General features: G+C 37.8%; 28 non-coding genes across 28 annotated transcripts; all 28 read left to right on the top strand.

Annotated features, from left to right (window-relative positions):
- The first annotated feature begins 10,219 nt into the window (after window positions 1–10,219).
- On the top strand, window positions 10,220–10,338 carry LOC149958267 (U5 spliceosomal RNA). The gene has a single exon (XR_016479292.1). It is a non-coding gene; the product is annotated as a U5 spliceosomal RNA (small nuclear RNA).
- A 432-nt stretch (window positions 10,339–10,770) lies between these two features.
- Window positions 10,771–10,889, top strand: LOC149958266 (U5 spliceosomal RNA). The gene has a single exon (XR_016479291.1). It is a non-coding gene; the product is annotated as a U5 spliceosomal RNA (small nuclear RNA).
- A 432-nt stretch (window positions 10,890–11,321) lies between these two features.
- On the top strand, window positions 11,322–11,440 carry LOC149958265 (U5 spliceosomal RNA). Its single transcript, XR_016479290.1, has one exon. It is a non-coding gene; the product is annotated as a U5 spliceosomal RNA (small nuclear RNA).
- A 432-nt stretch (window positions 11,441–11,872) lies between these two features.
- LOC149958264 (U5 spliceosomal RNA) lies at window positions 11,873–11,991 on the top strand. Its single transcript, XR_016479288.1, has one exon. It is a non-coding gene; the product is annotated as a U5 spliceosomal RNA (small nuclear RNA).
- Window positions 11,992–12,423: 432 nt separating this feature from the next.
- On the top strand, window positions 12,424–12,542 carry LOC149958263 (U5 spliceosomal RNA). The gene has a single exon (XR_016479287.1). It is a non-coding gene; the product is annotated as a U5 spliceosomal RNA (small nuclear RNA).
- Window positions 12,543–12,973: 431 nt separating this feature from the next.
- Window positions 12,974–13,092, top strand: LOC149958262 (U5 spliceosomal RNA). Its single transcript, XR_016479286.1, has one exon. It is a non-coding gene; the product is annotated as a U5 spliceosomal RNA (small nuclear RNA).
- Window positions 13,093–13,524: 432 nt separating this feature from the next.
- On the top strand, window positions 13,525–13,643 carry LOC149958261 (U5 spliceosomal RNA). The gene has a single exon (XR_016479285.1). It is a non-coding gene; the product is annotated as a U5 spliceosomal RNA (small nuclear RNA).
- A 432-nt stretch (window positions 13,644–14,075) lies between these two features.
- On the top strand, window positions 14,076–14,194 carry LOC149958260 (U5 spliceosomal RNA). Its single transcript, XR_016479284.1, has one exon. It is a non-coding gene; the product is annotated as a U5 spliceosomal RNA (small nuclear RNA).
- Window positions 14,195–14,626: 432 nt separating this feature from the next.
- On the top strand, window positions 14,627–14,745 carry LOC149958259 (U5 spliceosomal RNA). Its single transcript, XR_016479283.1, has one exon. It is a non-coding gene; the product is annotated as a U5 spliceosomal RNA (small nuclear RNA).
- Window positions 14,746–15,177: 432 nt separating this feature from the next.
- LOC149958258 (U5 spliceosomal RNA) lies at window positions 15,178–15,296 on the top strand. Its single transcript, XR_016479282.1, has one exon. It is a non-coding gene; the product is annotated as a U5 spliceosomal RNA (small nuclear RNA).
- Window positions 15,297–15,728: 432 nt separating this feature from the next.
- LOC149958257 (U5 spliceosomal RNA) lies at window positions 15,729–15,847 on the top strand. Its single transcript, XR_016479281.1, has one exon. It is a non-coding gene; the product is annotated as a U5 spliceosomal RNA (small nuclear RNA).
- Window positions 15,848–16,279: 432 nt separating this feature from the next.
- On the top strand, window positions 16,280–16,398 carry LOC149958256 (U5 spliceosomal RNA). The gene has a single exon (XR_016479280.1). It is a non-coding gene; the product is annotated as a U5 spliceosomal RNA (small nuclear RNA).
- Window positions 16,399–16,830: 432 nt separating this feature from the next.
- On the top strand, window positions 16,831–16,949 carry LOC149958255 (U5 spliceosomal RNA). Its single transcript, XR_016479279.1, has one exon. It is a non-coding gene; the product is annotated as a U5 spliceosomal RNA (small nuclear RNA).
- Window positions 16,950–17,381: 432 nt separating this feature from the next.
- LOC149958254 (U5 spliceosomal RNA) lies at window positions 17,382–17,500 on the top strand. Its single transcript, XR_016479277.1, has one exon. It is a non-coding gene; the product is annotated as a U5 spliceosomal RNA (small nuclear RNA).
- Window positions 17,501–17,932: 432 nt separating this feature from the next.
- Window positions 17,933–18,051, top strand: LOC149958253 (U5 spliceosomal RNA). The gene has a single exon (XR_016479276.1). It is a non-coding gene; the product is annotated as a U5 spliceosomal RNA (small nuclear RNA).
- Window positions 18,052–18,483: 432 nt separating this feature from the next.
- LOC149958252 (U5 spliceosomal RNA) lies at window positions 18,484–18,602 on the top strand. The gene has a single exon (XR_016479275.1). It is a non-coding gene; the product is annotated as a U5 spliceosomal RNA (small nuclear RNA).
- Window positions 18,603–19,034: 432 nt separating this feature from the next.
- Window positions 19,035–19,153, top strand: LOC149958251 (U5 spliceosomal RNA). The gene has a single exon (XR_016479347.1). It is a non-coding gene; the product is annotated as a U5 spliceosomal RNA (small nuclear RNA).
- Window positions 19,154–19,585: 432 nt separating this feature from the next.
- On the top strand, window positions 19,586–19,704 carry LOC149958250 (U5 spliceosomal RNA). Its single transcript, XR_016479274.1, has one exon. It is a non-coding gene; the product is annotated as a U5 spliceosomal RNA (small nuclear RNA).
- A 426-nt stretch (window positions 19,705–20,130) lies between these two features.
- LOC149958249 (U5 spliceosomal RNA) lies at window positions 20,131–20,249 on the top strand. Its single transcript, XR_016479273.1, has one exon. It is a non-coding gene; the product is annotated as a U5 spliceosomal RNA (small nuclear RNA).
- A 432-nt stretch (window positions 20,250–20,681) lies between these two features.
- On the top strand, window positions 20,682–20,800 carry LOC149958248 (U5 spliceosomal RNA). The gene has a single exon (XR_016479346.1). It is a non-coding gene; the product is annotated as a U5 spliceosomal RNA (small nuclear RNA).
- Window positions 20,801–21,232: 432 nt separating this feature from the next.
- Window positions 21,233–21,351, top strand: LOC149958247 (U5 spliceosomal RNA). The gene has a single exon (XR_016479272.1). It is a non-coding gene; the product is annotated as a U5 spliceosomal RNA (small nuclear RNA).
- Window positions 21,352–23,751: 2,400 nt separating this feature from the next.
- Window positions 23,752–23,870, top strand: LOC149958246 (U5 spliceosomal RNA). The gene has a single exon (XR_016479271.1). It is a non-coding gene; the product is annotated as a U5 spliceosomal RNA (small nuclear RNA).
- A 432-nt stretch (window positions 23,871–24,302) lies between these two features.
- LOC149958245 (U5 spliceosomal RNA) lies at window positions 24,303–24,421 on the top strand. Its single transcript, XR_016479270.1, has one exon. It is a non-coding gene; the product is annotated as a U5 spliceosomal RNA (small nuclear RNA).
- A 432-nt stretch (window positions 24,422–24,853) lies between these two features.
- Window positions 24,854–24,972, top strand: LOC149958244 (U5 spliceosomal RNA). The gene has a single exon (XR_016479269.1). It is a non-coding gene; the product is annotated as a U5 spliceosomal RNA (small nuclear RNA).
- A 432-nt stretch (window positions 24,973–25,404) lies between these two features.
- Window positions 25,405–25,523, top strand: LOC149958243 (U5 spliceosomal RNA). Its single transcript, XR_016479268.1, has one exon. It is a non-coding gene; the product is annotated as a U5 spliceosomal RNA (small nuclear RNA).
- Window positions 25,524–25,955: 432 nt separating this feature from the next.
- LOC149958242 (U5 spliceosomal RNA) lies at window positions 25,956–26,074 on the top strand. Its single transcript, XR_016479266.1, has one exon. It is a non-coding gene; the product is annotated as a U5 spliceosomal RNA (small nuclear RNA).
- Window positions 26,075–26,506: 432 nt separating this feature from the next.
- LOC149958241 (U5 spliceosomal RNA) lies at window positions 26,507–26,625 on the top strand. Its single transcript, XR_016479265.1, has one exon. It is a non-coding gene; the product is annotated as a U5 spliceosomal RNA (small nuclear RNA).
- A 432-nt stretch (window positions 26,626–27,057) lies between these two features.
- LOC149958240 (U5 spliceosomal RNA) lies at window positions 27,058–27,176 on the top strand. The gene has a single exon (XR_016479264.1). It is a non-coding gene; the product is annotated as a U5 spliceosomal RNA (small nuclear RNA).
- The last annotated feature ends 114 nt before the right edge of the window (window positions 27,177–27,290 follow it).

The following is a 27,290-nucleotide window of genomic DNA, read 5'->3' as shown; positions in this document are numbered from 1 at the left end:
CAAGCTCGATGTTGGAGGAGACAATCTGAAATTTCTGGATGTCGCAAAGGCTTTCTTCGACCAATTTGGACCTGCGTCAATCAGGTGTTGTCAGCCGAAAGGTAGAGGCGTGTTCCACGTAACCTGTTCATCGAAAGAAGAATATGATAAAATTTTTAGTTCCGGTTCCATCACGATTGGCCAAGGTTCCTTCCAAGTCTCCCCAGTTGACTCAGATGAGATGGTGATCACCGTTATCGGTGCCCCTTATGAACTAGACCAAGCCGTCGTCAGCGGAGGACTGCGACCTTATGGCGATGTCCTCTCGTGGGACTACGAAGCGGACAAAGACTTCCCGCAACTCACGAATGGAAATAGAATTGTCAAACTGAAGATGAGAGCGCCTGTCCCGAACGTCATACTTGCCGGGAGTTTTAGGGTAAATATCCAGTACCGAGGTGTCAAGCGCCAGTGTTATAAATGCGGAGATAGTGATCATCTTGCTCGAGTGTGTACCACGGAAGACCGTCGTTGGGTCCAGAAAGCGGCTGAAGTGGCTTTGGAAGCGTACGAGAATTCCCAGACTTCGAAATCGACCGCTGATGGCACTCCAGTAGAGGAATCTCCCGAAGTACTATCGGCTAAAGACAAAATAGCCGATGAAGAGTCTATGGTTAGCAACGAGGTACAAAACAGTCTCCTTATTTCTTTCGAGGAGGAGACAAGTGAGTCAGCATCCCAGCCACCGCCAAACCAGTCAGTTCCTATCGATGAAGGAGATGAAGTTCTCGACGAGTCCAGGGCAAACCAGCACTCATCTCTGTCCTCCTTGAATGCAGCCTCACTTAGCACGTCTGAGCTCGCGCCCTTATGGGCTGACGACCCAGATCTCCCGCCCATCGAAGTCGCCCTTGGGCCTAACCGTTCCTACAGCGACACTTTGAAAAATAAGACACCACCTACCGATAACAAAATACTTCAATCAGAGACATCGACCACGCAGATTCCTCCACGTCCAAAGATCAGTCAACTGAAGACCATACCACCTAGTACAGTACCAGGAAGAGTTCGGACCAATCCGAAGCGTCCAGGCAGTTTTTCGAGCGGCAATGCGCGTAAGAAGTAACTGCAGTTGAACTTTTTTTATTGACTTTTGATATGCCTTTGTTGTTTTTAATTTATTCAATTTTATGGGGGTTTTAAGAATTGGAACTTTTAATGTAGAGGGGTTACGTAGTCTTAAAAAACAAAAGGATATTGCGGGTTTTTTTCGTACAGTAGAACTTGATATTTTTTGCATTCAAGAGAGCCATTTGATTAGGTCTGACAATTTTAAGTTCTTAAAAAAACTTTTTAACGCAGAGGAGTTGTTTTTTAGCGAGGGCAGCAATTTCAGCCGTGGCACCGCTTTCTTTGTTAAAAAGGGATCTCTCGCTGTTTTCCGCAGTCTCCGTTTGGATAATTCCGGTCGCGTTGTTTGCGTCGACTTGGACTTTAACGCCTCCAGGATTAGAATATTAAATGTTTATTCACCGAATTCGATGGGGGATAGGACCCGTTTTTTTAATAGTTTCCATCATTACTTGGACGGCCCGTTTTCGCATCTGTTCGTTCTCGGAGATTTTAACTGTGTAGCGAACATCGACCTTGACAAGGAAGGCGGTAACCTATTCGGCGATGCGTCGGCGAAAACCCTGGAACAGAAAATGGATTCGCTTAATCTGGTCGATATCTGGAGACTTCGTAATCCGGGAGTTAAATCTTTCACCTGGGAAGCGAAGAATGTAAAATGTCGTTTAGACAGAATTTACGTGCCAGCAGACTTGGTTTCCCATGTTCTAGACTGCACTATCACCTCCCTGGGCAGTTCTTCGTCGTACGTATCGGACCATCGTGCCGTCATCCTGGAGGTCTGTATCCCGCACTCAGTTCCTAGAGGCAACAGCGTCTGGAGACTCAACGACACCGTCTTAGAAGATGCCGACTTTGTTGAGGCCCTGAATCCCAAAATCACTGATCTTATCGAAGGAGTGCAGTCCTGCGAGGACTGGGAGGAGTTCAAAGTTAAGGTCGCTGATCTCTTCCGTGAGGAGGGCAAAACCCGAGCTGCGTCTACCAGAAAAGAGGCACATTTCTTACGTTGGTCCATGTCCCTTCTAGAACGTCTACCCAAAGAAGACCAAGACACTCCCGTTGTATCTGAACTAACTGACATTAGAGGCAAACTTCACGCATTATATGAGTCTAAACTCCGGCTACAAAGATCGAAGGAACATGGTCAAGAAATAGCGTTGGAAACGAAATTTGATTCAGACTTCTACTGTCGCCAAAAGATGTCTCGTAAGAGAGAAGTACTATCGGAAATCAAAGCTGGCACGACGACTTTAACCACTCAGGACGAAATCCGGGAGGAAGTACAAAGATACTACCAAGAACTCTATGACGAAGGTGCCACGGACCAGCCCAAGCAGAACGTCTTACTACGAGATCTTCCAAAGATTCCCGAAGACAGGAAAGCTACCTTGACTGCTGAAATATCTGTCGCTGAATGTACCGCGGCCCTTAAGACTTTCTCTCGTAAAAAAGTTCCAGGACCTGATGGCCTCACGGTTTCGTTCTATTTGATGTACTGGGAAACCCTGAAACACGTAATCACTAACGTCTTCAATACTAGTATGGAGAATGGTCACTTCACGGACTCTTTTAAGTCCGGTATGATAAGTCTGTTATGCAAGGACGAAAAAATGAAGCAAGAACTCGGAGCCTGGAGGCCTCTAACGCTGCTGAATGTGGACAGGAAATTATTTGCCAAGATACTTGAAAGCCGTCTGTCCTCGGTAATGGAATCAATAATAGGTCCTACGCAAACCGCGGGAGTCAAAGGCCGTACGTTATACAGCAATTTATTCTATTTACGTAACCTGCTAGCGCATATCGACAAGAGGAATGTTCCCGCAGTCTTGGTGGCGCTGGACCTGAATAAAGCTTTCGACCGGATAGATCACAACTTCCTTTACAACGCCATGGCCAGTTTTGGAATCCCGGACAGTTTCATTCTTGCACTGAAGAACCTCTACAAGAATTCTTATAGTAAGATCTCGATAAACGGCCATTTAACCGAAAAGGTTTTTATCAAAAGGGGTGTCCGACAAGGTTGTCCCTTGTCTCCAGCACTCTTTACCATTACCATAGAAGTTCTTCTTGCCAATATCCGTAGAAGCCGAAATATTCGGGGCATCGATGGACCAGGCTTTTCCCGACAAAATGACAACAAGTCAATCAGCCACGCCGATGACATTAACTTCCTCTTGGCAGACAGCGAATCCTTGTATGAAACTATGGTAACGGTCCAGGACTTTTGCTCATCATCAGGCAGTTGCGTCAACATGGAAAAGACGAAAGCCCTCAAACTGGGCCACGGTGAAGCAATTGAATTACCGAAATCGGCGAAGATTGCCTACACAAATAAGCCATTGAAGATACTCGGAATTCACTTCTGTAGCAATGGACTTTCCCCGTTAAATGAAGAGATTTTTCTTGGTCGTTTCCGAGAGGCTCTACGTTCCTGGGAAAAAGTTGACCTATCCCTCCTAGGGAAGGCTCAAGTAATTCGTCAAATCGCAGTTCCATCTTTAACGTATGGTGTCCCACTGATTTCCTTCGCCAAAGATGATATTGCTAAGCTCACGGCTCTCATGTTCAAATTCATGTGGACGAATAAAACTGAGTGGGTATCTCGCAACACATTGTATTTGCCAGCTAAAGAAGGCGGTCTTGGGGTCCCGAACCTGCAAAACGAAATCCTGGCGTTATCTTACACGAGGAACGCACGTTGTTTATCTACTCCCTTTCATCCCGTCAACGTCACCGTGAATTACCTTCTATCAAGTACTCTCGTTACTGTATTTGGCCTGTCTTGGGACAAACGCGTGCCTCATGCTGGAGAAACCCATCAGTCTTACAAAGACTTCACCAGGCTAACGAGAGAATTTAAGAACAAAGACAAGAATTTCGACTGGAAAAAGTCCTCCAACAAACAGATTGGCGCCCTTCTACGAAAAGAAGTAGAAATCAAAGTGGTCCGGGATCAACCCAAAATGAACTGGAAATCAATTTTCTGGGAGGCCTCCAATCGGGCGATTGAGTCGTCAAGAAGAGATCTCCTCTGGAAAACTGTCCATCGGATCTTGCCAGTAAGGTTTTACCTTCAACAGCATAACATGTCTGACTCCTGGAAGTGTCCATTATGTCCGGCTCCTGAAACCATTATTCACGCGCTGTTTGACTGCACCAACGTCCAACGCATGTGGCAACACTTTCGATACTTTTTCCGGTTGCCTTTCATCTCCGCAAGCGCTGCCGTCTTTCAACAGACGGTCCCAGTCGTCACTCCTCTCCGTTACGTTTTCCGAATTATCGCGTCAGAATTGCGGTTCCAAGCATGGGATGCTCGAAATTCAAAAGTATATGGGAAGAAGGACGTTTCAACGTTCCTTATGCTGGCAAAAGCAAGATCGAGGATTATATTACGGGCCAGGGCTGATCTTCAACAGTTGAAGAAACCTGATTTCCTTGATAAGTGGTGCCGCGCTGAGTTGCCAATAGTTCGAGTTATTGGGGTCGAAAACCTAGATCTTTTATTCTAATCAAATTTATACTGTATGGAAAATTTTATCATTATCAGAGTAATTGCATTTTAAGAACTATATTTTTGTCTGTTTAAAATTGAATGTATGATTAACTTGTAATATATTTTAAGTTATTAAGTTAGGGCTTTTTTACAAATCAATTTTTTTTTGTTTTGTAAATAATTTAATACACAATAAAAGCCTTTTACTAAAAAAGTGAGTGTGTTTTTTAATAGTTTTTATTAGTTTTTCGCGCAGTCGGTTGTTTTCGAATCATGGCGCCGTCCTCAGGGCGGTTGAAACGTCCGCTCTCTCTGAAACTAGATGTAGGAGGTGATAATCTGAAATACCTTGATGTTGCCAAAGCCTTCTTCGATGAGTTTGGTCCGGCTTCAATTATTTGTTGTCAGCCCAAGGGTCGTGGAGTGTACCATGTCACTTGTGCGTCAAAGGAAGAATATGAAAAGATCTTTGTTTCTGGTGCCATTAAAATTGGTCAAGCTACGTTCCAAGTATCTCCCGTTGACTCCGATGAGCTGATGATCACCGTCGTTGGCGCCCCTTATGAACTGGATCCTGCTGTCATCAGTGGTGGATTACGACCATACGGCGATGTCCTGTCATGGGAGTATGAAGCCGACAAAGAGTACCCGCTTCTTACAAACGGAAACAGACTTATTAAATTGAAAGTAAGATCACCTGTACCAAATGTCATCTTAGCCGGTAGCTACCGAGTCAACATCCAGTATCGTGGCGTCAAGCGCCAGTGTTACAAGTGTGGAGATTGCGACCACCTGGCCAGAGAATGTACTTCACAAGATCGTCGATGGGTACAAAAAGCCGCTGATCGTGCGATAGAGGAGTACGAAAAAACGCAGAAACCTATGGAGCAGAAACCAGTTGATGACACTCCGATAGTTAATCCGGTTGTTCTTATGTCGTTCGAACAAGAGTCCCACGAAAACATGGAATCGATGTCCAAACCTGAAGATGCAGAATCTAGCCCTTCTCACTCAGCGAGAGATGAAGTGGCCGAAGTTCCCAGAACCAGCTATCCCAGTCCTACTGTCTCCAAGCAGCCAAACCCACTATCCCCGAGCCACTCGAATTTCCCACCTTTGTGGGCTGAAGATCCAGAACTTGCATCCCCAAAAGAACCTACTGAACGTACCTTTAGCGAGTCCATAAAAAATACGACTACTCCTACCGTCAAGAAAGTTTCCTCGGCACCGTCTTTCACCACACTGAAATCCAAATATCCTAAGAACAGTTCCAGCAGCTCAGCTCCTGAAAGAACCAGGACTGCTCCTAAACGCCCTGGTACCTTTTCGGGTGGAATTCCTCGCAAGAAGTAACCAGTATAATTAGTTTTTTTATTGACTTTTAGTAATAAATTGTAGCTTTTAATATATATTTTTATGAGTGTTTTAAAAATAGGGACTTTAAATGTAGAGGGTTTACGTAATTTAAAAAAACAAAAAGATATTGCCGCGTTCTTCCGTGCTGAAGAAATAGACATTTTATGTATTCAAGAAAGTCACTTAGTTAGATCTGATAACTTTAATTACCTTAAGAAATTATTTAAAGCGCAGGATATATTTTATAGCGTAGGGAGTAACTTCAGTCGTGGCACCACTATCTTCGTTAGACAGGGCGCTCGCACTCAGTTTCGCAGTCTCCGGTTGGACACGTCGGGGCGTGTAGTGTGTGTGGATCTAGACTATAATGATTCTCGACTCCGTATATTATCCATTTACGCTCCTAATAGGATGGGTGAAAGGTCACTACTCTTCAATAGCTTGCACCAGTACGTCGATGGCCCGTTCTCTTATTTGCTTGTACTCGGAGACTTCAACTGCGTTTCGAATTTGAACCTGGACAAGGAAGGCGGCAACGTTCTCGTTGACGCTTCGGCCAAAAATTTGGAGCGGAAAATGGAATCACTCAACCTAGTTGACATCTGGCGGCTTCGCAATCCTGGAGTCCGCACTTTCACCTGGGAAGCAAAAAATGTAAAATGTCGCTTAGACCGTATCTATTTACCATCCCAGCTTGTTACCAGCGTCCGTTCCTGCACCATTACTCCCCTAGGCAGTACAGCCTCGTACGTCACCGATCACCAGGCTGTTATCTTAGAGGTGGAAGTTCCGCTAGCCACTCCCAGAGGTAAAGGCATTTGGAGGCTTAATGATTCTGTTTTGGAGGACTCAGATTTTGTTGCGGATGTGAAACCGGAAATTCAAAATTTGGCCGAAGCCGTCCACTCTTGCGACGACTGGGAGACTTGCAAAACGAAATTCGCCGATCTTTTTCGGAAATTAGGGAAATCCCGAGCAGCGTCATCTAGAAAAAGGGTCCACTTTCTTAGATGGTCTCTGTCTTTGTTGGATCGTCTCCCGAAGGACGCAAGAGACATAGAAGTAATAACCGAAATCTCCAACATACGGAGCAAACTCCATGAAGAGTATGAATCCAAGCTAAGATTCCAGAGGGCGAAAGAACATGGTCAAGAAATTGCCATGGAAATGAAATTCGACTCCGACTTCTACTGCCGTCAAGCGATGAATCGGAAGAAAGTAGCGCTGTCGGAGATTGTTACGGGTACGAGAACCATTACTGACCAGGAGGAAATTCAAGAGGAAGTTAGGAGATTTTACCAAGATCTGTACAAGAAGAGCGCCACTGACAGTTCCAGACTAACCTCCTTATTTAAAGATCTCCCTCAGGTTCCTGACAACATGAAAGATTCACTCAATGCTAGAATCACTGTCACCGAATGCACTAAAGCACTGAGGACCTTCTCGCGCCGAAAAGCTCCAGGGCCTGATGGACTGACGGTGGGATTCTATCGTACCTTTTGGCAAGAACTAAAACAAATAATAGTCAACGTTTTCAACGAAAGCCTAGAAAATGGTCAGTTCACCGACTCCTTCCAGTTTGGCATGATCAGCCTTCTGTGCAAGGACGAAGAGAAAAAGGAAGAACTTGGAGCTTGGAGGCCGCTCACGCTTCTTAACCTTGACAGGAAGTTATTTGCCAAGATCCTCGAGATGCGGATAGCAACGGTTATGGACCAAATAATCGGTCCCACGCAAACAGCGGGAGTCAAGGGAAGATCTCTGTACAACAACCTTCTGTACTTACGTGATACCTTGGTTCATACCACGGAAAGAAATGGTTCTGGTCTGTTGCTCGCGGTGGATTTGAATAAAGCCTTCGATCGTGTGGACCAGGACTTCCTCTTCGCCGCTATGGAGGCTTTCGGCATTCCGAAGGCTTTTATTAAGGCAATCCAAAGTCTGTACAAAAACTCGTACAGTAGAGTAATGGTTAATGGTCACCTATCGAGAAAGGTTTTCATAGAGAGAGGAGTTCGTCAAGGCTGTCCTCTATCACCGGTCCTTTTCACTATCGTTATAGAAGTTCTTCTGCACAATGTCCGCCAAAATCCCATGATCCGGGGTCTAAAAGGTCCAGGGTCCACACAAGTTGAGAACCAAAAATCTCTCAGTCATGCCGATGACATCAATTTCCTTTTGGAAGACACCGAGTCTCTAAGCCAAACCATGGCTCTGGCGCATTCTTTCTGTTCAGCATCAGGAAGCCGAATCAACCTAGAGAAGACAAAGGCTCTGGAACTCGGTCGCGCAGGAATCTACGAAATACCAAAGTCCTTAAATATTAATTTTTCGGACAAGCCTCTAAAGATTCTCGGCATCCTTTTCACCAGCAGTGGATCATCCGAAAAAAACGAAGACATCTTTCTGAATCGGTTCCATGAGGTTCTTCGGTCTTGGGGAAAAACTCAGCTGTCCTTCCTCGGTAAAACGCAAGTTTTGCGTCAGATTGGTGTGCCAGCTTTGACGTACGGCGTGCCCTTGGTTTCCTTCTCGCACTTGAACATCAACAGAATCACGAGCCTCATGTTCACCTTTATCTGGTCTGAAAAACCAGAATGGGTTTCGAGAGACACCGTTTACCAGACGCCGAAAGAAGGAGGCCTCGGTGCTCCTAATTTGAGGAATGAAATCTCGGCACTTTCATTCACAAGAAATGCGCGCGCGTTACAAGCCTCCGACCACCCAATCCACGATTCCTCGATCTATTTCCTGTCAAGTACAGTCAGCACCTTGTTCCGCCTTCCTTGGGACAGTCACCGCCTACACGCCGGAGAAGTACACCATCTGTACGAGGCCTTCGTCGAGCAGGTCAAGAAGTTAAAAACAAGAGACACTTGCTTTGATTGGACATCAGCGACAAACAAGCAAATACGCGATGCTCTCAGAAACAAAACGGAAGTGAGAGTAGTAAAGGAGTCACCGAATGTAAAATGGGAAGCGGTGTTTTGGGAGGCTGCTAATCGGTCAATAGAACCAACTCGAAGAGATCTTTTTTGGAAAACAGCCCATCATGTTTTGCCCGTTCGTTTCTTTCTGAAAAATCATGGTATGGCAACCTCTTGGACTTGCCCTTTTTGCACGTCTCCCGAAACGGTGACACACGTGCTCTTCGATTGCGCCCATGTTTACCCCATTTGGCAACATCTCCGACGTTTTTTCAATCTGCGTTTCCTCTCGGCCAAAGCAGCGGTCTATCAAGAAATCATCCCAGTTCCAGCCCATTTGCGCTACGCCTTCCGTATCATAGCAGCGGAGCTCCGTTTTCAAGCGTGGGATTCGAGGAACGCAAAAGTCTACTCGCAAAAGGATGTGCCCGTAGTTCTTATGTTGGCAAAAGCTCGTTCGAGGATTCTCCTGAGGGCAAGATCTGACCACCAGCAATTAGATCGTCCTGACTTCGTTGATAAGTGGTGCCACGGCGAATTCCCCATTGTTCAGGTTTTAAATGAAGAGTTGCATCTCGCTTTTTAAATATTACGCTATTTTGAGTACGCTATTTTGAGTACGTTTATAAGAAATTTTCAAATTTTAAATAAGTTCCGAGTCATTTTAAAATCATGCTCTTGTCATTTGTAAATATTTTTTGATTTAATATTTTAAATGTTTTTTGTTGTATTCCTTTTGAAAATTTGAGAAGGCTTTGTACAATTAATTAATTATTTATTTTTAATTGTACTAATTTAATAAACAATAAAAGCCTTTTACTAAAGATTACCGTGGGGAGGAGCAATATTATGAGCCTTTAAGCTATTTTTGAATACTCTACCTTGTGGTAGAGTTCGCTTTGAATCTAAAAATAAACACCCACATCGCAAAACACCTGTGTGAAAACCTTTAAAGTTTCAATGTTTCGACGTTTAAATTTCACGAATGACTATAACGCCGCCAGCTACGGCGGGGTTTTATTGAAATGGCATCAAAAAATTTCGAACGATTAAATGATAATTTTGGTCATGGTCATGGTCATGGTCAGCAGTTAAGCGAAGGAAAAAAAAGAAAATTGCAGACGATTCCTTTAACAATTACATGTTGAGTTAATAACAAAATTTCTTTTTTTAACACCTTCTTACAAGAACGGTAATTTGTGCGTTTCTCATGATAAAGTAATGTAATTAAAATCTTCGCTTTATTACTTGTAATTCATACAAATAAAATATAGTGTAACATGGTTTGATACAATAATCATTTTACTTATAGTAGCCACGATATATTATGCTCTAGCTTCTCCTCAATCGCTTTAATCTTTCGCCTTTTACTAAAGATTACCGTGGGGAGGAGCAATATTATGAGCCTTTAAGCTATTTTTGAATACTCTACCTTGTGGTAGAGTTCGCTTTGAATCTAAAAATAAACACCCACATCGCAAAACACCTGTGTGAAAACCTTTAAAGTTTCAATGTTTCGACGTTTAAATTTCACGAATGACTATAACGCCGCCAGCTACGGCGGGGTTTTATTGAAATGGCATCAAAAAATTTCGAACGATTAAATGATAATTTTGGTCATGGTCATGGTCATGGTCAGCAGTTAAGCGAAGGAAAAAAAAGAAAATTGCAGACGATTCCTTTAACAATTACATGTTGAGTTAATAACAAAATTTCTTTTTTTAACACCTTCTTACAAGAACGGTAATTTGTGCGTTTCTCATGATAAAGTAATGTAATTAAAATCTTCGCTTTATTACTTGTAATTCATACAAATAAAATATAGTGTAACATGGTTTGATACAATAATCATTTTACTTATAGTAGCCACGATATATTATGCTCTAGCTTCTCCTCAATCGCTTTAATCTTTCGCCTTTTACTAAAGATTACCGTGGGGAGGAGCAATATTATGAGCCTTTAAGCTATTTTTGAATACTCTACCTTGTGGTAGAGTTCGCTTTGAATCTAAAAATAAACACCCACATCGCAAAACACCTGTGTGAAAACCTTTAAAGTTTCAATGTTTCGACGTTTAAATTTCACGAATGACTATAACGCCGCCAGCTACGGCGGGGTTTTATTGAAATGGCATCAAAAAATTTCGAACGATTAAATGATAATTTTGGTCATGGTCATGGTCATGGTCAGCAGTTAAGCGAAGGAAAAAAAAGAAAATTGCAGACGATTCCTTTAACAATTACATGTTGAGTTAATAACAAAATTTCTTTTTTTAACACCTTCTTACAAGAACGGTAATTTGTGCGTTTCTCATGATAAAGTAATGTAATTAAAATCTTCGCTTTATTACTTGTAATTCATACAAATAAAATATAGTGTAACATGGTTTGATACAATAATCATTTTACTTATAGTAGCCACGATATATTATGCTCTAGCTTCTCCTCAATCGCTTTAATCTTTCGCCTTTTACTAAAGATTACCGTGGGGAGGAGCAATATTATGAGCCTTTAAGCTATTTTTGAATACTCTACCTTGTGGTAGAGTTCGCTTTGAATCTAAAAATAAACACCCACATCGCAAAACACCTGTGTGAAAACCTTTAAAGTTTCAATGTTTCGACGTTTAAATTTCACGAATGACTATAACGCCGCCAGCTACGGCGGGGTTTTATTGAAATGGCATCAAAAAATTTCGAACGATTAAATGATAATTTTGGTCATGGTCATGGTCATGGTCAGCAGTTAAGCGAAGGAAAAAAAAGAAAATTGCAGACGATTCCTTTAACAATTACATGTTGAGTTAATAACAAAATTTCTTTTTTTAACACCTTCTTACAAGAACGGTAATTTGTGCGTTTCTCATGATAAAGTAATGTAATTAAAATCTTCGCTTTATTACTTGTAATTCATACAAATAAAATATAGTGTAACATGGTTTGATACAATAATCATTTTACTTATAGTAGCCACGATATATTATGCTCTAGCTTCTCCTCAATCGCTTTAATCTTTCGCCTTTTACTAAAGATTACCGTGGGGAGGAGCAATATTATGAGCCTTTAAGCTATTTTTGAATACTCTACCTTGTGGTAGAGTTCGCTTTGAATCTAAAAATAAACACCCACATCGCAAAACACCTGTGTGAAAACCTTTAAAGTTTCAATGTTTCGACGTTTAAATTTCACGAATGACTATAACGCCGCCAGCTACGGCGGGGTTTTATTGAAATGGCATCAAAAAATTTCGAACGATTAAATGATAATTTTGGTCATGGTCATGGTCATGGTCAGCAGTTAAGCGAAGGAAAAAAAAGAAAATTGCAGACGATTCCTTTAACAATTACATGTTGAGTTAATAACAAAATTTCTTTTTTTAACACCTTCTTACAAGAACGGTAATTTGTGCGTTTCTCATGATAAAGTAATGTAATTAAAATCTTCGCTTTATTACTTGTAATTCATACAAATAAAATATAGTGTAACATGGTTTGATACAATAATCATTTTACTTATAGTAGCCACGATATATTATGCTCTAGCTTCTCCTCAATCGCTTTAATCTTTCGCCTTTTACTAAAGATTACCGTGGGGAGGAGCAATATTATGAGCCTTTAAGCTATTTTTGAATACTCTACCTTGTGGTAGAGTTCGCTTTGAATCTAAAAATAAACACCCACATCGCAAAACACCTGTGTGAAAACCTTTAAAGTTTCAATGTTTCGACGTTTAAATTTCACGAATGACTATAACGCCGCCAGCTACGGCGGGGTTTTATTGAAATGGCATCAAAAAATTTCGAACGATTAAATGATAATTTTGGTCATGGTCATGGTCATGGTCAGCAGTTAAGCGAAGGAAAAAAAAGAAAATTGCAGACGATTCCTTAACAATTACATGTTGAGTTAATAACAAAATTTCTTTTTTTAACACCTTCTTACAAGAACGGTAATTTGTGCGTTTCTCATGATAAAGTAATGTAATTAAAATCTTCGCTTTATTACTTGTAATTCATACAAATAAAATATAGTGTAACATGGTTTGATACAATAATCATTTTACTTATAGTAGCCACGATATATTATGCTCTAGCTTCTCCTCAATCGCTTTAATCTTTCGCCTTTTACTAAAGATTACCGTGGGGAGGAGCAATATTATGAGCCTTTAAGCTATTTTTGAATACTCTACCTTGTGGTAGAGTTCGCTTTGAATCTAAAAATAAACACCCACATCGCAAAACACCTGTGTGAAAACCTTTAAAGTTTCAATGTTTCGACGTTTAAATTTCACGAATGACTATAACGCCGCCAGCTACGGCGGGGTTTTATTGAAATGGCATCAAAAAATTTCGAACGATTAAATGATAATTTTGGTCATGGTCATGGTCATGGTCAGCAGTTAAGCGAAGGAAAAAAAAGAAAATTGCAGACGATTCCTTTAACAATTACATGTTGAGTTAATAACAAAATTTCTTTTTTTAACACCTTCTTACAAGAACGGTAATTTGTGCGTTTCTCATGATAAAGTAATGTAATTAAAATCTTCGCTTTATTACTTGTAATTCATACAAATAAAATATAGTGTAACATGGTTTGATACAATAATCATTTTACTTATAGTAGCCACGATATATTATGCTCTAGCTTCTCCTCAATCGCTTTAATCTTTCGCCTTTTACTAAAGATTACCGTGGGGAGGAGCAATATTATGAGCCTTTAAGCTATTTTTGAATACTCTACCTTGTGGTAGAGTTCGCTTTGAATCTAAAAATAAACACCCACATCGCAAAACACCTGTGTGAAAACCTTTAAAGTTTCAATGTTTCGACGTTTAAATTTCACGAATGACTATAACGCCGCCAGCTACGGCGGGGTTTTATTGAAATGGCATCAAAAAATTTCGAACGATTAAATGATAATTTTGGTCATGGTCATGGTCATGGTCAGCAGTTAAGCGAAGGAAAAAAAAGAAAATTGCAGACGATTCCTTTAACAATTACATGTTGAGTTAATAACAAAATTTCTTTTTTTAACACCTTCTTACAAGAACGGTAATTTGTGCGTTTCTCATGATAAAGTAATGTAATTAAAATCTTCGCTTTATTACTTGTAATTCATACAAATAAAATATAGTGTAACATGGTTTGATACAATAATCATTTTACTTATAGTAGCCACGATATATTATGCTCTAGCTTCTCCTCAATCGCTTTAATCTTTCGCCTTTTACTAAAGATTACCGTGGGGAGGAGCAATATTATGAGCCTTTAAGCTATTTTTGAATACTCTACCTTGTGGTAGAGTTCGCTTTGAATCTAAAAATAAACACCCACATCGCAAAACACCTGTGTGAAAACCTTTAAAGTTTCAATGTTTCGACGTTTAAATTTCACGAATGACTATAACGCCGCCAGCTACGGCGGGGTTTTATTGAAATGGCATCAAAAAATTTCGAACGATTAAATGATAATTTTGGTCATGGTCATGGTCATGGTCAGCAGTTAAGCGAAGGAAAAAAAAGAAAATTGCAGACGATTCCTTTAACAATTACATGTTGAGTTAATAACAAAATTTCTTTTTTTAACACCTTCTTACAAGAACGGTAATTTGTGCGTTTCTCATGATAAAGTAATGTAATTAAAATCTTCGCTTTATTACTTGTAATTCATACAAATAAAATATAGTGTAACATGGTTTGATACAATAATCATTTTACTTATAGTAGCCACGATATATTATGCTCTAGCTTCTCCTCAATCGCTTTAATCTTTCGCCTTTTACTAAAGATTACCGTGGGGAGGAGCAATATTATGAGCCTTTAAGCTATTTTTGAATACTCTACCTTGTGGTAGAGTTCGCTTTGAATCTAAAAATAAACACCCACATCGCAAAACACCTGTGTGAAAACCTTTAAAGTTTCAATGTTTCGACGTTTAAATTTCACGAATGACTATAACGCCGCCAGCTACGGCGGGGTTTTATTGAAATGGCATCAAAAAATTTCGAACGATTAAATGATAATTTTGGTCATGGTCATGGTCATGGTCAGCAGTTAAGCGAAGGAAAAAAAAGAAAATTGCAGACGATTCCTTTAACAATTACATGTTGAGTTAATAACAAAATTTCTTTTTTTAACACCTTCTTACAAGAACGGTAATTTGTGCGTTTCTCATGATAAAGTAATGTAATTAAAATCTTCGCTTTATTACTTGTAATTCATACAAATAAAATATAGTGTAACATGGTTTGATACAATAATCATTTTACTTATAGTAGCCACGATATATTATGCTCTAGCTTCTCCTCAATCGCTTTAATCTTTCGCCTTTTACTAAAGATTACCGTGGGGAGGAGCAATATTATGAGCCTTTAAGCTATTTTTGAATACTCTACCTTGTGGTAGAGTTCGCTTTGAATCTAAAAATAAACACCCACATCGCAAAACACCTGTGTGAAAACCTTTAAAGTTTCAATGTTTCGACGTTTAAATTTCACGAATGACTATAACGCCGCCAGCTACGGCGGGGTTTTATTGAAATGGCATCAAAAAATTTCGAACGATTAAATGATAATTTTGGTCATGGTCATGGTCATGGTCAGCAGTTAAGCGAAGGAAAAAAAAGAAAATTGCAGACGATTCCTTTAACAATTACATGTTGAGTTAATAAAAAAATTTCTTTTTTTAACACCTTCTTACAAGAACGGTAATTTGTGCGTTTCTCATGATAAAGTAATGTAATTAAAATCTTCGCTTTATTACTTGTAATTCATACAAATAAAATATAGTGTAACATGGTTTGATACAATAATCATTTTACTTATAGTAGCCACGATATATTATGCTCTAGCTTCTCCTCAATCGCTTTAATCTTTCGCCTTTTACTAAAGATTACCGTGGGGAGGAGCAATATTATGAGCCTTTAAGCTATTTTTGAATACTCTACCTTGTGGTAGAGTTCGCTTTGAATCTAAAAATAAACACCCACATCGCAAAACACCTGTGTGAAAACCTTTAAAGTTTCAATGTTTCGACGTTTAAATTTCACGAATGACTATAACGCCGCCAGCTACGGCGGGGTTTTATTGAAATGGCATCAAAAAATTTCGAACGATTAAATGATAATTTTGGTCATGGTCATGGTCATGGTCAGCAGTTAAGCGAAGGAAAAAAAAGAAAATTGCAGACGATTCCTTTAACAATTACATGTTGAGTTAATAACAAAATTTCTTTTTTTAACACCTTCTTACAAGAACGGTAATTTGTGCGTTTCTCATGATAAAGTAATGTAATTAAAATCTTCGCTTTATTACTTGTAATTCATACAAATAAAATATAGTGTAACATGGTTTGATACAATAATCATTTTACTTATAGTAGCCACGATATATTATGCTCTAGCTTCTCCTCAATCGCTTTAATCTTTCGCCTTTTACTAAAGATTACCGTGGGGAGGAGCAATATTATGAGCCTTTAAGCTATTTTTGAATACTCTACCTTGTGGTAGAGTTCGCTTTGAATCTAAAAATAAACACCCACATCGCAAAACACCTGTGTGAAAACCTTTAAAGTTTCAATGTTTCGACGTTTAAATTTCACGAATGACTATAACGCCGCCAGCTACGGCGGGGTTTTATTGAAATGGCATCAAAAAATTTCGAACGATTAAATGATAATTTTGGTCATGGTCATGGTCATGGTCAGCAGTTAAGCGAAGGAAAAAAAAGAAAATTGCAGACGATTCCTTTAACAATTACATGTTGAGTTAATAACAAAATTTCTTTTTTTAACACCTTCTTACAAGAACGGTAATTTGTGCGTTTCTCATGATAAAGTAATGTAATTAAAATCTTCGCTTTATTACTTGTAATTCATACAAATAAAATATAGTGTAACATGGTTTGATACAATAATCATTTTACTTATAGTAGCCACGATATATTATGCTCTAGCTTCTCCTCAATCGCTTTAATCTTTCGCCTTTTACTAAAGATTACCGTGGGGAGGAGCAATATTATGAGCCTTTAAGCTATTTTTGAATACTCTACCTTGTGGTAGAGTTCGCTTTGAATCTAAAAATAAACACCCACATCGCAAAACACCTGTGTGAAAACCTTTAAAGTTTCAATGTTTCGACGTTTAAATTTCACGAATGACTATAACGCCGCCAGCTACGGCGGGGTTTTATTGAAATGGCATCAAAAAATTTCGAACGATTAAATGATAATTTTGGTCATGGTCATGGTCATGGTCAGCAGTTAAGCGAAGGAAAAAAAAGAAAATTGCAGACGATTCCTTTAACAATTACATGTTGAGTTAATAACAAAATTTCTTTTTTTAACACCTTCTTACAAGAACGGTAATTTGTGCGTTTCTCATGATAAAGTAATGTAATTAAAATCTTCGCTTTATTACTTGTAATTCATACAAATAAAATATAGTGTAACATGGTTTGATACAATAATCATTTTACTTATAGTAGCCACGATATATTATGCTCTAGCTTCTCCTCAATCGCTTTAATCTTTCGCCTTTTACTAAAGATTACCGTGGGGAGGAGCAATATTATGAGCCTTTAAGCTATTTTTGAATACTCTACCTTGTGGTAGAGTTCGCTTTGAATCTAAAAATAAACACCCACATCGCAAAACACCTGTGTGAAAACCTTTAAAGTTTCAATGTTTCGACGTTTAAATTTCACGAATGACTATAACGCCGCCAGCTACGGCGGGGTTTTATTGAAATGGCATCAAAAAATTTCGAACGATTAAATGATAATTTTGGTCATGGTCATGGTCATGGTCAGCAGTTAAGCGAAGGAAAAAAAAGAAAATTGCAGACGATTCCTTTAACAATTACATGTTGAGTTAATAACAAAATTTCTTTTTTTAACACCTTCTTACAAGAACGGTAATTTGTGCGTTTCTCATGATAAAGTAATGTAATTAAAATCTTCGCTTTATTACTTGTAATTCATACAAATAAAATATAGTGTAACATGGTTTGATACAATAATCATTTTACTTATAGTAGCCACGATATATTATGCTCTAGCTTCTCCTCAATCGCTTTAATCTTTCGCCTTTTACTAAAGATTACCGTGGGGAGGAGCAATATTATGAGCCTTTAAGCTATTTTTGAATACTCTACCTTGTGGTAGAGTTCGCTTTGAATCTAAAAATAAACACCCACATCGCAAAACACCTGTGTGAAAACCTTTAAAGTTTCAATGTTTCGACGTTTAAATTTCACGAATGACTATAACGCCGCCAGCTACGGCGGGGTTTTATTGAAATGGCATCAAAAAATTTCGAACGATTAAATGATAATTTTGGTCATGGTCATGGTCATGGTCAGCAGTTAAGCGAAGGAAAAAAAAGAAAATTGCAGACGATTCCTTTAACAATTACATGTTGAGTTAATAACAAAATTTCTTTTTTTAACACCTTCTTACAAGAACGGTAATTTGTGCGTTTCTCATGATAAAGTAATGTAATTAAAATCTTCGCTTTATTACTTGTAATTCATACAAATAAAATATAGTGTAACATGGTTTGATACAATTATCATTTTACTTATAGTAGCCACGATATATTATGCTCTAGCTTCTCCTCAATCGCTTTAATCTTTCGCCTTTTACTAAAGATTACCGTGGGGAGGAGCAATATTATGAGCCTTTAAGCTATTTTTGAATACTCTACCTTGTGGTAGAGTTCGCTTTGAATCTAAAAATAAACACCCACATCGCAAAACACCTGTGTGAAAACCTTTAAAGTTTCAATGTTTCGACGTTTAAATTTCACGAATGACTATAACGCCGCCAGCTACGGCGGGGTTTTATTGAAATGGCATCAAAAAATTTCGAACGATTAAATGATAATTTTGGTCATGGTCATGGTCATGGTCAGCAGTTAAGCGAAGGAAAAAAAAGAAAATTGCAGACGATTCCTTTAACAATTACATGTTGAGTTAATAACAAAATTTCTTTTTTTAACACCTTCTTACAAGAACGGTAATTTGTGCGTTTCTCATGATAAAGTAATGTAATTAAAATCTTCGCTTTATTACTTGTAATTCATACAAATAAAATATAGTGTAACATGGTTTGATACAATAATCATTTTACTTATAGTAGCCACGATATATTATGCTCTAGCTTCTCCTCAATCGCTTTAATCTTTCGCCTTTTACTAAAGATTACCGTGGGGAGGAGCAATATTATGAGCCTTTAAGCTATTTATGAATACTCTACCTTGTGGTAGAGTTCGCTTTGAATCTAAAAATAAACACCCACATCGCAAAACACCTGTGTGAAAACCTTTAAAGTTTCAATGTTTCGACGTTTAAATTTCACGAATGACTATAACGCCGCCAGCTACGGCGGGGTTTTATTGAAATGGCATCAAAAAATTTCGAACGATTAAATGATAATTTTGGTCATGGTCATGGTCATGGTCAGCAGTTAAGCGAAGGAAAAAAAAGAAAATTGCAGACGATTCCTTTAACAATTACATGTTGAGTTAATAACAAAATTTCTTTTTTTAACACCTTCTTACAAGAACGGTAATTTGTGCGTTTCTCATGATAAAGTAATGTAATTAAAATCTTCGCTTTATTACTTGTAATTCATACAAATAAAATATAGTGTAACATGGTTTGATACAATAATCATTTTACTTATAGTAGCCACGATATATTATGCTCTAGCTTCTCCTCAATCGCTTTAATCTTTCGCCTTTTACTAAAGATTACCGTGGGGAGGAGCAATATTATGAGCCTTTAAGCTATTTTTGAATACTCTACCTTGTGGTAGAGTTCGCTTTGAATCTAAAAATAAACACCCACATCGCAAAACACCTGTGTGAAAACCTTTAAAGTTTCAATGTTTCGACGTTTAAATTTCACGAATGACTATAACGCCGCCAGCTACGGCGGGGTTTTATTGAAATGGCATCAAAAAATTTCGAACGATTAAATGATAATTTTGGTCATGGTCATGGTCAGCAGTTAAGCGAAGGAAAAAAAAGAAAATTGCAGACGATTCCTTTAACAATTACATGTTGAGTTAATAACAAAATTTCTTTTTTTAACACCTTCTTACAAGAACGGTAATTTGTGCGTTTCTCATGATAAAGTAATGTAATTAAAATCTTCGCTTTATTACTTGTAATTCATACAAATAAAATATAGTGTAACATGGTTTGATACAATAATCATTTTACTTATAGTAGCCACGATATATTATGCTCTAGCTTCTCCTCAATCGCTTTAATCTTTCGCCTTTTACTAAAGATTACCGTGGGGAGGAGCAATATTATGAGCCTTTAAGCTATTTTTGAATACTCTACCTTGTGGTAGAGTTCGCTTTGAATCTAAAAATAAACACCCACATCGCAAAACACCTGTGTGAAAACCTTTAAAGTTTCAATGTTTCGACGTTTAAATTTCACGAATGACTATAACGCCGCCAGCTACGGCGGGGTTTTATTGAAATGGCATCAAAAAATTTCGAACGATTAAATGATAATTTTGGTCATGGTCATGGTCATGGTCAGCAGTTAAGCGAAGGAAAAAAAAGAAAATTGCAGACGATTCCTTTAACAATTACATGTTGAGTTAATAACAAAATTTCTTTTTTTAACACCTTCTTACAAGAACGGTAATTTGTGCGTTTCTCATGATAAAGTAATGTAATTAAAATCTTCGCTTTATTACTTGTAATTCATACAAATAAAATATAGTGTAACATGGTTTGATACAATAATCATTTTACTTATAGTAGCCACGATATATTATGCTCTAGCTTCTCCTCAATCGCTTTAATCTTTCGCCTTTTACTAAAGATTACCGTGGGGAGGAGCAATATTATGAGCCTTTAAGCTATTTATGAATACTCTACCTTGTGGTAGAGTTCGCTTTGAATCTAAAAATAAACACCCACATCGCAAAACACCTGTGTGAAAACCTTTAAAGTTTCAATGTTTCGACGTTTAAATTTCACGAATGACTATAACGCCGCCAGCTACGGCGGGGTTTTATTGAAATGGCATCAAAAAATTTCGAACGATTAAATGATAATTTTGGTCATGGTCATGGTCATGGTCAGCAGTTAAGCGAAGGAAAAAAAAGAAAATTGCAGACGATTCCTTTAACAATTACATGTTGAGTTAATAACAAAATTTCTTTTTTTAACACCTTCTTACAAGAACGGTAATTTGTGCGTTTCTCATGATAAAGTAATGTAATTAAAATCTTCGCTTTATTACTTGTAATTCATACAAATAAAATATAGTGTAACATGGTTTGATACAATAATCATTTTACTTATAGTAGCCACGATATATTATGCTCTAGCTTCTCCTCAATCGCTTTAATCTTTCGCCTTTTACTAAAGATTACCGTGGGGAGGAGCAATATTATGAGCCTTTAAGCTATTTTTGAATACTCTACCTTGTGGTAGAGTTCGCTTTGAATCTAAAAATAAACACCCACATCGCAAAACACCTGTGTGAAAACCTTTAAAGTTTCAATGTTTCGACGTTTAAATTTCACGAATGACTATAACGCCGCCAGCTACGGCGGGGTTTTATTGAAATGGCATCAAAAAATTTCGAACGATTAAATGATAATTTTGGTCATGGTCATGGTCATGGTCAGCAGTTAAGCGAAGGAAAAAAAAGAAAATTGCAGACGATTCCTTTAACAATTACATGTTGAGTTAATAACAAAATTTCTTTTTTTAACACCTTCTTACAAGAACGGTAATTTGTGCGTTTCTCATGATAAAGTAATGTAATTAAAATCTTCGCTTTATTACTTGTAATTCATACAAATAAAATATAGTGTAACATGGTTTGATACAATAATCATTTTACTTATAGTAGCCACGATATATTATGCTCTAGCTTCTCCTCAATCGCTTTAATCTTTCGCCTTTTACTATTTTTTTACTGGTAGTTTTTTTATTTTAAACGTAGTCCGGTTTTTGTACGTGGTCATGGCGCCTTCGGGCCGTCTTAAGCGCCCTCTGTCGCTGAAAATTGATGTCGGAGGAGATAATCTGAAGTTTCTGGATGTCGCAAGGGCTTTTTTCGACCAATTTGGACCTGCGTCAATCAGGTGTTGTCAGCCGAAAGGTAGAGGCGTGTTCCACGTAACCTGTTCATCGAAAGAAGAATATGATAAAATTTTTAGTTCCGGTTCCATCACGATCGGCCAAGGTTCCTTCCAAGTCTCCCCAGTTGATTCAGATGAGATGTTGATCACCGTTATCGGTGCCCCTTATGAACTAGACCAAGCCGTTGTCAGCGGAGGACTGAGACCTTATGGCGATGTCCTCTCGTGGGACTACGAAGTGGACAAGGACTTCCCGCAACTCACGAATGGAAATCGAATCGTTAAACTGAAGATGAGAGCGCCTGTCCCGAACGTCATACTTGCCGGGAGTTTCAGGGTAAATATCCAGTACCGAGGCGTCAAGCGTCAGTGTTACAGATGCGGATCTAGTGATCATCTTGCTCGAGCATGTACCACGGAAGACCGTCGTTGGGTCCAGAAAGCAGCCGAAGTGGCTTTGGAAGCGTATGAGAGTTCCCAGACTTTAAAATCGACCGCAGATGGCACTCCAGTAGAGGAATCTCCCGAAGTTACCTCTGCTAAAGACAAAAAAGCCGAAGAAAAGTCTATGGTCAGCAACGAAATAGAAGAAGTTAAATACGATAGTTCACCAGTTTCCTCTCAGTCCTCCCCGTCGTCTCCAACGTCTCCAAGTGTTACCGGAACTCCACAACTCCCGCCTCCCATTCATTGCACAGATGAGCCAGTATCACCAGACCGTTCATATAGCGACACTGTTAAAATTTCACCGGATCCCGTTCCTACAGAAAAAAAAGTTCCCATCACGGCGGTTTCAGTGTGGAAAGCCCAACAAAGGAAAAACAATTCAACGATCACGCCCACCTTTGCTCCAGGAAGGGTTAGAACAGCGCCGAAGCGCCCAAGCACTTCTTCTGCGGGGGGAAACCCACGGAAGAAGTAACAATTCAATTGAACTGTCGTCAAAAGTGGTGCAACCTTGATTTTAGATAGGTTTTTAATTGAATATTATTGTTGCGTGAGATTTTATTGATTTTAAATGATATCAGTGTACTAATATTATTTTTAATTTTTAGATTATGTGTACTATAACGTTTATATTTAAATTTTCGTTTTTTATTTTTAATTGAAGCTGGCTGAAAAAATGAAAAAGAAACGCTGTAAAATTTATTGTAGATAATTTGATTGGGCTTTTTTTTACAACCAAAATTTATTTTGTTTTGTAAAAATAATTTAATTAATAAACAATAAAAGCCTTTTACTAAAGATTACCGTGGGGAGGAGCAATATTATGAGCCTTTAAGCTATTTTTGAATACTCTACCTTGTGGTAGAGTTCGCTTTGAATCTAAAAATAAACACCCACATCGCAAAACACCTGTGTGAAAACCTTTAAAGTTTCAATGTTTCGACGTTTAAATTTCACGAATGACTATAACGCCGCCAGCTACGGCGGGGTTTTATTGAAATGGCATCAAAAAATTTCGAACGATTAAATGATAATTTTGGTCATGGTCATGGTCATGGTCAGCAGTTAAGCGAAGGAAAAAAAAGAAAATTGCAGACGATTCCTTTAACAATTACATGTTGAGTTAATAACAAAATTTCTTTTTTTAACACCTTCTTACAAGAACGGTAATTTGTGCGTTTCTCATGATAAAGTAATGTAATTAAAATCTTCGCTTTATTACTTGTAATTCATACAAATAAAATATAGTGTAACATGGTTTGATACAATAATCATTTTACTTATAGTAGCCACGATATATTATGCTCTAGCTTCTCCTCAATCGCTTTAATCTTTCGCCTTTTACTAAAGATTACCGTGGGGAGGAGCAATATTATGAGCCTTTAAGCTATTTTTGAATACTCTACCTTGTGGTAGAGTTCGCTTTGAATCTAAAAATAAACACCCACATCGCAAAACACCTGTGTGAAAACCTTTAAAGTTTCAATGTTTCGACGTTTAAATTTCACGAATGACTATAACGCCGCCAGCTACGGCGGGGTTTTATTGAAATGGCATCAAAAAATTTCGAACGATTAAATGATAATTTTGGTCATGGTCATGGTCATGGTCAGCAGTTAAGCGAAGGAAAAAAAAGAAAATTGCAGACGATTCCTTTAACAATTACATGTTGAGTTAATAACAAAATTTCTTTTTTTAACACCTTCTTACAAGAACGGTAATTTGTGCGTTTCTCATGATAAAGTAATGTAATTAAAATCTTCGCTTTATTACTTGTAATTCATACAAATAAAATATAGTGTAACATGGTTTGATACAATAATCATTTTACTTATAGTAGCCACGATATATTATGCTCTAGCTTCTCCTCAATCGCTTTAATCTTTCGCCTTTTACTAAAGATTACCGTGGGGAGGAGCAATATTATGAGCCTTTAAGCTATTTTTGAATACTCTACCTTGTGGTAGAGTTCGCTTTGAATCTAAAAATAAACACCCACATCGCAAAACACCTGTGTGAAAACCTTTAAAGTTTCAATGTTTCGACGTTTAAATTTCACGAATGACTATAACGCCGCCAGCTACGGCGGGGTTTTATTGAAATGGCATCAAAAAATTTCGAACGATTAAATGATAATTTTGGTCATGGTCATGGTCATGGTCAGCAGTTAAGCGAAGGAAAAAAAAGAAAATTGCAGACGATTCCTTTAACAATTACATGTTGAGTTAATAACAAAATTTCTTTTTTTAACACCTTCTTACAAGAACGGTAATTTGTGCGTTTCTCATGATAAAGTAATGTAATTAAAATCTTCGCTTTATTACTTGTAATTCATACAAATAAAATATAGTGTAACATGGTTTGATACAATAATCATTTTACTTATAGTAGCCACGATATATTATGCTCTAGCTTCTCCTCAATCGCTTTAATCTTTCGCCTTTTACTAAAGATTACCGTGGGGAGGAGCAATATTATGAGCCTTTAAGCTATTTTTGAATACTCTACCTTGTGGTAGAGTTCGCTTTGAATCTAAAAATAAACACCCACATCGCAAAACACCTGTGTGAAAACCTTTAAAGTTTCAATGTTTCGACGTTTAAATTTCACGAATGACTATAACGCCGCCAGCTACGGCGGGGTTTTATTGAAATGGCATCAAAAAATTTCGAACGATTAAATGATAATTTTGGTCATGGTCATGGTCATGGTCAGCAGTTAAGCGAAGGAAAAAAAAGAAAATTGCAGACGATTCCTTTAACAATTACATGTTGAGTTAATAACAAAATTTCTTTTTTTAACACCTTCTTACAAGAACGGTAATTTGTGCGTTTCTCATGATAAAGTAATGTAATTAAAATCTTCGCTTTATTACTTGTAATTCATACAAATAAAATATAGTGTAACATGGTTTGATACAATAATCATTTTACTTATAGTAGCCACGATATATTATGCTCTAGCTTCTCCTCAATCGCTTTAATCTTTCGCCTTTTACTAAAGATTACCGTGGGGAGGAGCAATATTATGAGCCTTTAAGCTATTTTTGAATACTCTACCTTGTGGTAGAGTTCGCTTTGAATCTAAAAATAAACACCCACATCGCAAAACACCTGTGTGAAAACCTTTAAAGTTTCAATGTTTCGACGTTTAAATTTCACGAATGACTATAACGCCGCCAGCTACGGCGGGGTTTTATTGAAATGGCATCAAAAAATTTCGAACGATTAAATGATAATTTTGGTCATGGTCATGGTCATGGTCAGCAGTTAAGCGAAGGAAAAAAAAGAAAATTGCAGACGATTCCTTTAACAATTACATGTTGAGTTAATAACAAAATTTCTTTTTTTAACACCTTCTTACAAGAACGGTAATTTGTGCGTTTCTCATGATAAAGTAATGTAATTAAAATCTTCGCTTTATTACTTGTAATTCATACAAATAAAATATAGTGTAACATGGTTTGATACAATAATCATTTTACTTATAGTAGCCACGATATATTATGCTCTAGCTTCTCCTCAATCGCTTTAATCTTTCGCCTTTTACTAAAGATTACCGTGGGGAGGAGCAATATTATGAGCCTTTAAGCTATTTTTGAATACTCTACCTTGTGGTAGAGTTCGCTTTGAATCTAAAAATAAACACCCACATCGCAAAACACCTGTGTGAAAACCTTTAAAGTTTCAATGTTTCGACGTTTAAATTTCACGAATGACTATAACGCCGCCAGCTACGGCGGGGTTTTATTGAAATGGCATCAAAAAATTTCGAACGATTAAATGATAATTTTGGTCATGGTCATGGTCATGGTCAGCAGTTAAGCGAAGGAAAAAAAAGAAAATTGCAGACGATTCCTTTAACAATTACATGTTGAGTTAATAACAAAATTTCTTTTTTTAACACCTTCTTACAAGAACGGTAATTTGTGCGTTTCTCATGATAAAGTAATGTAATTAAAATCTTCGCTTTATTACTTGTAATTCATACAAATAAAATATAGTGTAACATGGTTTGATACAATAATCATTTTACTTATAGTAGCCACGATATATTATGCTCTAGCTTCTCCTCAATCGCTTTAATCTTTCGCCTTTTACTAAAGATTACCGTGGGGAGGAGCAATATTATGAGCCTTTAAGCTATTTTTGAATACTCTACCTTGTGGTAGAGTTCGCTTTGAATCTAAAAATAAACACCCACATCGCAAAACACCTGTGTGAAAACCTTTAAAGTTTCAATGCTTCGACGTTTAAATTTCACGAATGACTATAACGCCGCCAGCTACGGCGGGGTTTTATTGAAATGGCATCAAAAAATTTCGAACGATTAAATGATAATTTTGGTCATGGTCATGGTCATGGTCAGCAGTTAAGCGAAGGAAAAAAAAGAAAATTGCAGACGATTCCTTTAACAATTACATGTTGAGTTAATAACAAAATTTCTTTTTTTAACACCTTCTTACAAGAACGGTAATTTGTGCGTTTCTCATGATAAAGTAATGTAATTAAAATCTTCGCTTTATTACTTGTAATTCATACAAATAAAATATAGTGTAACATGGTTTGATACAATAATCATTTTACTTATAGTAGCCACGATATATTATGCTCTAGCTTCTCCTCAATCGCTTTAATCTTTCGCCTTTTACTAAAGATTACCGTGGGGAGGAGCAATATTATGAGCCTTTAAGCTATTTTTGAATACTCTACCTTGTGGTAGAGTTCGCTTTGAATCTAAAAATAAACACCCACATCGCAAAACACCTGTGTGAAAACCTTTAAAGTTTCAATGTTTCGACGTTTAAATTTCACGAATGACTATAACGCCGCCAGCTACG

The sequence above is a fragment of the Leiobunum rupestre genome, chromosome 2 (genome assembly GCF_980474605.1).
Source record: "Leiobunum rupestre chromosome 2, qqLeiRupe1.1.hap1, whole genome shotgun sequence".
Taxonomy (NCBI): domain Eukaryota; kingdom Metazoa; phylum Arthropoda; class Arachnida; order Opiliones; family Sclerosomatidae; genus Leiobunum; species Leiobunum rupestre.
Note: the sequence above shows the minus strand (reverse complement) of the source record. Positions and strands in the feature narration are given on the sequence as shown.